This window comes from Taeniopygia guttata, chromosome 3 (genome assembly GCF_048771995.1).
Source record: "Taeniopygia guttata chromosome 3, bTaeGut7.mat, whole genome shotgun sequence".
NCBI lineage: Eukaryota > Metazoa > Chordata > Aves > Passeriformes > Estrildidae > Taeniopygia > Taeniopygia guttata.
In genome coordinates this window covers 69131851-69142371 of record NC_133027.1, presented here as the reverse complement: position 1 = coordinate 69142371, position 10521 = coordinate 69131851, and the positions used below count along the sequence as shown (strand labels likewise).

General features: G+C 43.2%; 1 protein-coding gene across 1 annotated transcript in view; it reads left to right on the top strand.

The window, feature by feature from the left end:
- The first annotated feature begins 8417 nt into the window (after positions 1-8417).
- Positions 8418-10521, top strand: part of CHRM3 (cholinergic receptor muscarinic 3) — a 256162-nt gene continuing 254058 nt past the window's right edge. Inside the window, 1 exon segment of the mRNA XM_030268224.4 lies at positions 8418-8573. The gene's annotated coding sequence lies outside the window, so the exon portion shown is untranslated.

The window sequence follows — 10521 nt, the reverse complement described above, 5'->3', positions numbered from 1 at the left end:
CACACTATTATGATACTATGGAAATGGAAGATGTGCATGAGTATTAAATAGCCAATTTTATGTATTGTTATCAAAATTATATACCTTTCAAATCTGCGGCCACCAACCTTAAGGCTCTAGAAATGAATCACATTTTTTAATCATATATATTGGGTTTCATATATCACATTATAGGTACAATGTGAAGAGTTTCCATGTTTTGATATCTGCTGTTATCACAGAATATTTTGCTGATGTGCTAAGGTCCTGGCTGAAGTTGCAGTAACATAACCACAGATTTCCTATGTGTATACCTACGTTAGTACACGTTTCACTCTGATTCCTCTAAAGCCTTTTTCTCCTATTCACAATTTCTCTGCAAACCACTACACTTTCAAAATATTCCTATGGGGTTTTTTTCATTGTTTTTAGAAGAAATGAGGGAAAGTGAATTATTTAAAATAAGGAGTAGCAAACACACAGTTGTAGAAAAATGTCCAGGTCAATGACCAAGAAATAGTATCTACATCCTAAAGGTGGAGTTGCATGAATTGGCAGAGTGCTGGTTTGTCAAAATGTGAAGAAGTATCTCAAGTTCATTTGATACTTCACTGAAGAAATTCCTCAGTGTGTTCTCAATATGAGAACTGGACTCAATCAGTTTCCATTAGTGGGAAATCTACCTCTGGGGAAAAAAAAGAAACCAACCAACCAACTAACCAACCAAAAAAACAAAAAACAACAACAACAAAAAATCCAAAAACACCCAACAATTTCTTACCTCATAGAAACAGCATGTAATTTTCTTAAAATTGTCAAACATTAGAATATTCTTTGTTTAAACAGAAATCAAATGTGGAGGTACTAGGGATAAATGAATTGATATTTGTATGACACTATTCCAGAATTAAATTTTGGTCCCCCAGAATTACTGAACTTCATTCTTCCAAGGTATTCTTCAAAACAGCACCAAATAAGCCACTAGATTGTTGGCTTTTCCCCATATAGTACATATACCATAGTGGCGGTCCACATAGATTCCCCCAGCAGCATTGCAAATTCAGCTGTAGGAACATGGTGGCTTAACCTTGGACAACTGCCAGATAGTTGCAGCGGCTTGCTCCTAAATCCCCTCCTAAACAGGAAGGGAGGAGAAAATAAAAGGGAAAGCTTGCAGGTCACAACAGAGAGACCACTCGCTGGGTATCCTCATGAGCAATACACACTTGACTCGTCAAGTATTAATTTAGCTTACACCAAGTAGCAACAGTGCTGGATGGTGAGAAATAAAGGGCAAATATCAAAACACCTTTCCACCACCTCTCACTTTTTTTTCCCCAAGGCTCAACTTCACTCCTTCATTTCTAGCTCCACTTCCTTTCCCCCAACCCTGAGCAGCACAGAGGGTCAGGACAAGGATTGTGGTCAGTGTGCTGCAGCTCTCCTGTGCTGCTCCATCCCCTTTGCATTGCTCGCTGCTCACCCTCCCCAGGGGCTGCAGGGAAACCATGCTCTGGTGCCTGGAGCAACTTTACCCACGTCCTGCTACTCCCTCCTTGATGATACTTTTGCTACTTTTCACCATTTAAAAAAGTTGTGTTGGGCCCATTCTGAAGCATGCTTTCCTGAAAGCAGTGGGACCATGGCGGCAGGGCTCAGCCGAGCCCTGCGCTGGGCACCTTGGAGCCAACAGGAATGGGCTGTGCCCGGCTGGGGCAGCCCCTGCCTCCCCCAGCAAAAACTCCTGCGGCTCCTCCCTGCCAGCACCTCACCACTGGCACCTGCAGAGGAGGGAAGGAGACTCCTAAACTACAGTTTGACACATCTCACAAGTGACAGCCTATTCTTAAAAGCACGTGAAATAGGTCAGATTTCAAAGGGATGCAGCTGTCTAGATACTCTGAGCTAAGGGAGCTTGACATATGAATTTCCATGTCTGTAAAATTCACTGTAATAATATGTACCTAAAGTTCACTTCTATAACTAAGAATCGATTAAAATATGTGCCTCAAGACCTGAGTCGTATAAAATGACTGAATAACCTGAAGGATTTATCAGTTATAAGTCATAAATGCTTCAAAATTTATGATAAGCAATATGATGTGCCTCTGATTTCTACGCAGCAGACCCTCTCCCAATGCTTCCATTACCATGTCACCATCTACACCTGATTGATGGTACTTCAGGGCTTCACAGTCTGAGATTAATCACCAAGTTCCCACGTCTTGGTCCTCTGATTTTGATGGAAGAAGCGGAATTTGAATTGTGGAGGTTAAGAAAGGAAAATATTTTTCCTGCCTTGCAATGGCTGAAAGGTCATTCTTGAGCTCAAGTTGTTTAAATAATTTATTGTGAGCTACTGAGTCATAACAGAGTTACTGATCTGTCTTTTACTACAGTGACATTCTATTTTTTTAACTCTATATTTTTTTTATTCTGTGGTATTAAATAGCTTTCAGTCTGCAGTAACCAGAAATCTTTAAACGTGCTGCAACTGCACAATGACATATCAGATCTCTACCTTTGTGTGTAGCAGAGAAGTGCCATGGTGGGATTATATGCTAAAAAGAAGTGCTTTGCTTGGGAATAGCATTCCTCTACCAGCTTTGAGTGTATCATTTATTTTCTAAGCAGCCTGCGTATACTCGCTTTGCAAGTAGAGATGATTTGAGACTCCAATGCTGATCTATTTTTTTTCATTTCTGCATTGACACTGAGAGCCTTCCTACCTCATTAAACTTGTTTTCTTTATTTTGTGTGCTTCAGTGTTTTGTGCAGTCTAGGGGTTGATATATACCCTATTAGTGCTTTTAGGAACTCTGAAAAGTTGCCTAGAAAATAAAATTGCTAGTATTTCACAAATTTAGTTTTGTATTCAAGTTAAATAACAAAGTGTTTTTATTTTCCCCACCTAACTTAAAATATTTTAAGTACTGAAGATATTCTGGATCACAGTACCTAAGAGAATATGGAAATCTAACCCCTTGAAAGTTTTTTTACCAAAATTACTTTCCAGTTTCTGACTACTCTGATTGCAAACTCTTCCCTCACCATAACTGCAAATGCTTCTAGTTGCTGTTGAAAACAGTGAGAACACCTTTTCTCAAGTAAGACTGCACAATCCTCCTCTTCACAATTGTTTCTTTTTCCTTCTCTCTTTTTTTGACCCTGAACAATGATTATGGACTGGAGCTATGGCATCTGCAGGGATATGGGTCTCATTATAAGAAAATGGTTCCATTGGCAGAAAATAAAAAGTGTAGGAGAAAAAACACAACAACCGACATATAAAGAAGGAAAGAAATGCTGGATCCTATCATGAAGCTGTTGGGCTCCATGCAGAGCTGTGCTGGTTATATTTTGGCAGCATAGCCTGGTTGAGGACAGAAATTTATCTTTGTGGGCAAGAGACCCACAGGGTGCCACAGACTTCCACCCTTTCAGCTCTACAGCCCGATTCCCCCATCAAGCCACAACAGTCTCACTTCATGCAGTTCCCTCTCACCCATCCTGCACAAACTGTTCTGCTCAGACTGAAGTGGGGAAACCTTAAGAGTCTCTTCCCAGCACAGAAAGAGGTGGAAGCTTAAAACAAGAAAGGTAAAGAGTATGAGAAATCATAATACTGAAAATGAGCAATGGAAAAGCTGCTTTCAAAGGGAAGAACTGCTGTTAAAATGAGCATACACTCAATTCATACTTTTGCTGGGCATTAACAGGTGTCAGGGGAGGAAGGCGATAAATGTATTTTTTTTTTGTTTCAAGCTAAGAAAAAAACCCTTCATTCCTACTTACCTCATTGTTAGATCTGCTATTGCTACTGCATTCATTTCACAACTAGGAAAAAATGGCATAAAGATTATAAATTTCTTCAAAATATTAATTAATTGTTTTGGAAGTGTTTCCCATTATGTGAAATCAAAGTGTTACAAAAATCAAATTAGTATGTTAGCAAATATTTGGTCTAGAACTTGAATTTCTTTCTTGAGTAGACCAGCTTTATATAGATATGGCCCCATCTGAACATGCTATTTGCTTGTATTTATTTTCCTCACAAACAGTCAGATCTTATATTCAACAATGTTTGAAATTATCAATTTGGAAAATTGTGGACTACTGTCATCTTTGTTGGACATTTTCTGAAACTATTGTGAGATGCGAATGAAACCATATTCTTTAGATGTATTAAGAAAAGAGCACAAATTGAGTCTTGTTGTTTCAGCTATGCTTAATTGCTGGCTTTAGTGTGACTCTGATAACCTGCCATTAACACAATTTTTATTTTGCTTAAACTAAAAGGATCACATGAGTTTATGGAGTGGTGTGTGGTTTGCGCTGATTTACATGATGAAAATCAGATAAAAGGCAGTTTTAGTAGATTGTGTCTAACTTGATCCCTTTCTTTAGACAGGATAATTTTCTTGACAAGGGAGGTAATTCTGCAGACATGATCTATTTGGTGCTCAGTAAAGCTTTTGGCACAGTGACACATGGGAAACTGTTAGTTAAGCTGAAGAGGATGAGGATTAGTAAAAGAATGTCAATACAGTAAGGCACTGGACAAAGAGGAGACAATGGGGTGTGTTGTGTTTACAAATCAGCAGGCTAGATGCATACTGCTGGTGAAATTCCTTATGGAGCAGCAGTTGCTTGGCCTTGGCCAAAGTGAGGCATCTGCCAGCTGAGGCTCTTGGTGACAAAGTTTAGAGGCGCTGCCAGGGGCAAATGATGAGTATCTGGTGACTGGACCAAAAAGAAAAAAGAAAAACTTGAGTGCCCGTAAGGTCACAGTAAAGCACAAAGTGAGAAAGACAGTGAGGCAAAACAGAATAGTACACATAGGAGATAAATACACGAATTTCTGTTGTGAGCTGGGCACTATCATTTGGAAACAAAAGAAGCAAAAGAAATCTTTGTCGATATTATTTTGCCAGAAGGTAACTATTAGCTAGCAATGTGATTGAGCTGTGGAAGCAGCAGGATGGGCACTGGCTTACAGTCCAGGGCACTCTCACCACTCTGAGCTCTTTCTAACTGGGTGTATTCAGCACCTTGTCCAAAACTGGTATATAATTTCACCTATATTGAAGGAAATTCAACCCCAAAAACAAACAAACAAAAAGACAATACAAAACCGCAGCTTGGATAAGCAGAAAAGAGAAGGACCACATTTACAAAATAAGCCTATGAAAGCACAGGTTTAGAAGAGCAAAATAATGGAGGGGACATTATGAAGACATTAAAACACAGGAGAATGGTGAGCTAGCTCAAGTCAGGCTAGTATCATCAGGCAAGATGAATGGGAATAAAGTACTCAGAAATAAATTAAAGCTTAAAATTAGAAGTTCTTAACTATTATAGATGTGAGGATCTGCTGTTCCAGAAGAACAAAATGGGCAGGAGCAAAAAGTAAAAGATGATCTTTATCATCTGTTCTTCTCAATGAAATGACATGATTCCTGATTCCATGTAATGAATGAAACAACAGACAAGGAAGTGACGTCACCCAAGAAGGTCCTTCAAGGATAACGCCAAAGAGTGCTCAGTTGATTTCTTAATGAGCTTTTTTGTAACATAGCTGCAAATACATGATCACAGAGTATCCAGAGAGTATCCACTGGTAACAGCAGTGCCATGAACACAGGCAAAAAAAGCACAGTAGTACCCAAGTAAGATTTCCTAGTTAAAAAAAAAAAAAAAACAAAAAAAGAAAAAAAACAAACCAAACCAAATCAAACAAACAAACAAAAAAACCACCACCAAAAACCCCAATAGCCTTATAATTCATCTTCACCTCTGTGTCTTCTTAGGAATATAATGTAAAGACCTGTATTATATCTAGGAGCTGTACTGTGCAGGTTTAAACCTCTGTTCTCTGCTCAGCTAAAGATCTTGTTAAAATCAATGGATATTTTCTTTAAAGAGTATAATTTAGAAGTATTATTGCAAAATTTCTTCCCATACCTTAGGCATTCCTAAACAGTTTGTTGACTGCCTTGAGACTTACTTCTTTTTACAGACGTTGTCCTATATGGGTTTTCTAGGATCATTGATTTTAGTGTGCATACACTTGCTTCAAAGGCTCACTTTGCATGACTCAAGGTTAAATATATTTATGTTACACAATTCTACTAGGCAACAGAGCCCTGATTTATAAAGTATTGATATGTACCTTAAAACATGGCAAATTCAAAGCCAAGCTGATCTCAACTTGCTTTGAATTTTAAAATGAATGCATTTTCTAAAATACATTCTGCATTATGTACATAGATGACTTTAGCCACAACCTCATGAATTAATGAGGCTGTGGTAGATACAAAGCTATGCATTTTTGGACACTGGTCTAATCATAACATAATTTACTTTCTGGAGTGGTTTTCTTCCCACTTATGAAATCGTCTATGTGTTATAGAGATCTCAACCTGAGATTAACTTATCTATTTTTAGTGTGCTTACAGCTGGGAAGCCTTTACACAAATTTAACAGCTAATACAAGTGACAGAAGGGAAAGGATGGTCGAATTTTCAGCTACATCTTCAGTGGCACAAAAATAAGTGCACTATTTCTAGTATAATCTTAAAAGCCAGGGGTGCATCCTGTGAGCATATCTCCAACACATAGGGGTGCTGAGCCCCAGCAGCTGAGGTGCAGAAACACCAAGGACAATTGCACTGTGAAGGGTCACCTGAGACGACTCAGAGGGGCTTGCAGCTGTGCTGAAACCCCAGCTTCCTATTACATGGGATAGAGCTTTTTCTGATGCTATTTTGAGATGCAAGGTAAAAAGAAAAGCATAGGCAGGCAGTAAAGCAACATACCCAGAGCTGAAAAGCAGCGGAATCTTTGCACAGTAAGAAGAGATCTTAATTTTTTCATACGTAAGTAGTTTTCAGTTTTTGTTTTTTCATCCCACAGGTATTTTTTTAGAGTGTCATGAATTACCGTTGCATTAATTTAAAGCCAGGAGGTTAACAAATTTTCTTTATAAGTGTTGAAAATTGATACCTGGAATTTTACATATTCTTTCACAGGCTCTGGTCATGGTCATCTGTCATGACGGTTCCTGCAGCATGTTCTGTGAAAACCCCGGTGTAAAGACATAGGGCGCAGGTGATCCTTCCTCACATGAATGGATAACGTGCGAGACCGACCTCAAGTTTCTAAAATTTTGTTCTCAAGGTAGTAGATAATCTAAACAATATTACTTATAAGATTAATAGAGAATTGGTGCCCTCGAAAGGATACACTACTGTTTTGTTTCTGTTCTCCAGAGCACTTCTTTGTAACTTTCTGTTACACCTAGCCAAGAAATACACAAGCAGGCAAGCAGAACACACCCTGCTGCCCTATGCCATAGCAACTTGGCAGCCAGCAACGTTGCCCACAAAAACAATTGCTAAATGCTGAACTTCTTTTGTGTTGAATAGTTTAAAGTTAAATTTATTAATCTGTTATGACAGAAGAAACATGGCAGTGTGAGACACCACAATTTGATGCAGCAAGTTATCACATACTTCTACAGGATCTTTTAAAATGCAGATTTCTTACATTCTTCATGTTTTAATGGAGTAAAAGCATATATTAATAAATCATTTGGCTTCCTATGAGTTTGCAGCATACCTTTATTAGCTGAGTGAGGAGAGTATTTTAAGCATACCTTTCAAAAACTTGATAGTAATGAATAAATACCATATTAATATATATTATAGAGCTACACGAGGGTATGTGATTTGGTTGATGTCTCATTAAGGGCGCACATTTAATATGCAACAGAAAATTATTTACTCTCCACAAATGGACCACAATCTTCAAGCAATAGCTTCTCACACATCTCAGTTAAAACCAATAAAAACAGATTAGAATAATCGGGGGGGAGAGGGGGGGAGGGAGAAAAAAAAGAGAGAGAGAGAAGAAACCACCGCAGACTGACTGAACGCTTTCCCACATAACCTCGTCTGTGAGTCCTTGCTACTTCGCAGGTTGTTGGCAAGGGCGAGGGCCGGCTTTGGCAACCCTGCGCTTTTAACTCCGTGCACCCCGGGGCGGGGGCTGCGGGCAGACTCCCTCTCGCTCGTCCCCGCCCCACCGCAATGTCCCGGCAGCTCAGAGCCGCCGCGGCCCGCCGGGCCCCCCAGCTTCGCACCTCGGCGGAGCGGCGGCCGGCAGCGCTGCCCGGGGCGGGCCGGGGCCGGCGGGCCGGGGTCGGCGGGCGGGGCGGGCGCCGTGAGGTCACGGCGGCCGGGCCAATGAGCGGCGCGGCGCGGCGGGCGGCGAGCGGGGTGTCCCTCGTGCGGCGGCTGCATGGGGAGGGCGGCGGCGGCAGCGGGGCGAGTGGTCCCGGCGCGCCCCCGCCCACCCACGGGCCGGGACTGAAGGGGCGGTGCCGCTGCCCGAGCACAGGTGCGGCGGTGGTGGTATCGGTGTCGGTGTCGCGGGCGGGTGCGGAGCGCCCTCCTCCCGGCGGCGCCCGGCGGGGGATGTTCCGGCCGCCGGGGGCGCGCCGCCCGTGGGAAGCGCGCTCCTAACGCCACCTGGGCGTCGCAGGGAGCGCTCGGCGCGGAGCGGGCGGTGTGGGGTCTCCGGGAACCGGGCAGGTAGGAAGGAGGAGAAATGCCGGTTCGAGCGGGTCTGAGCAGCTTTTGTGTGTTTGCCCTCCCTAGCGTGCGCGGGTGTCAGCGGCGGGGAGCGGCTTGCGGCGCAGCCCGGCCGGCAGCGCTAGCGGGGCTCGCCGCGGGGAAAGTTGTGCGGACGGTCCCCGCTTCGAAGCGGCTGAGGAAACGCAGAACCCTCTGTCCAGCCGGGGCGGGGGGCTCAGGCTGTGGCAGCGGCGGCGGCCGCCGGAGGGCTCCGCGCACCGCGGCGGGGTTGCCCCGTTCCCGGGGGGACTCAGAGGAGCGGCCGCTGCCGGGGCTGCTACGCCCCTGGAGCAGCGCGGCGCGGTGCCGCCCGCCCGCCCGGTGCGCCCCTGGCTCGGTGCGGTCGGGGATCGCGGCTGCTCGGTGCGGCGTCCCGTCCTGGGGCGGCTCACCCAACGTGCCGCCGGGTGTCGGGCTGGTCCCGCTGGGCAGCGAGGAGAGGAGTGCGCGGCCTCCCCGGGCAGGTGGTTGATAGTCCCCGCGGCTGAGCCGTGTCCGCTCCGTTCTGGATCAAACGGGGCTCCGCGGGGCCGCGCACCAGAGTGCGGCTGGAGTTTGGGAAGGCATCGGTGGGTAGGGTGTGCGCTGCCAGCGCACCCGCAGGAGTGTCTGAAGCAGAGCCCAAGTGTTTACTTAAAACCAGAACTAGCCGTATTCCCTTTGCTGTGTAAGTCTCGGGGCAGAAAAACCCGAATGCACTCGTGTGCAGGGCTATGGATCGGCTCGTGTGGCTTTTCATGCTGATTAACTGCCTTCTGATTGCCTGGGATTACTTTGGAAAAACGCAAATCCCAGCTAATATCTGTGCTGACCATATATAGAAGTAGTCACAGACAGAAGTACTATAACTTCAATTTTGCTGACACAGGTCGAGAAACTTTAAAAACGGCAAGCAAAAGCCAGGATTTGTCCTGGGGATGTTTATGTCCAAGATATATATTTTCCAGTGTTTGCATCGTACATTGACTGATTTATTTCTATCTTTTGTTTGTTTGTCTACCTGCCTATACAACTCAGAGTTAGTGAATGATATATTGATTTTATTTAGTCTGCCTCTCTTTAATCTGGCAGTGTTTGGTTTGCTTACTTGTGTTGGACCAGGACTGTGGTAGGGAATGCTGCTTTTTCTGGAATGGAAGCCTGGTTGATGGCTTTCAGAAACGTGCCTCAGCTTGGAAGCAAGCACGGTTGCTCATACAGTAGCAATTTTCCACGGCACGGGAGAAGTATTGGAGGGTTTTCTGATGTGTTATGTGTTTTGTCTTCTCTTTTTTTTTTTCCCCGAAAGAAATACATTTCTCAAAGAAATACATTGGGTTGTTGTTTATTGTTTTGGGGTTTTTTTGGGTTTATTTTTGTTTTTGTGTTTTTTTTAATAGCTCTGCTACTACCAGAAGCTTTTATGTGTACATTATTGTCCTGTGGAGCAATATGAAGACCAGTGCTGAATCTCATTCAAAGTAAAGTATTTTTATTTCAGAATCCTGTGCATGTTAACAGGGTAACTCCAGCAACAGGGAACAAGGATTTGTTGACTTGAGCTGAAACACTGAAAACAATTCTTTTGGACTGTTTTGGACATAGCAGTTTTGCTGGATTTTAGTAACAAAGGGATGAAATGCTCCAGGGATAATCCAGTATAAAATTCATCTGACTTACTGGCAGCTATATCAAAACATGTTGCAAGTTCTCTTCTATCAGACACACTATGCCATCAAAACCAGGAATTCAGTTTTGTACATTTTCACGTTTATTTCAAAAGAAATAAAATCTAACCTAATTTATTACAGAAACTGTAGTGAGGTGTAAATTCCTGTCATTTTCAAGTAGATGAATAGTAACTTTCTGGAAGGAGCTGATTGCATGGGTTATATCATACATCTGTATATTGTCAAGTACAGTACAT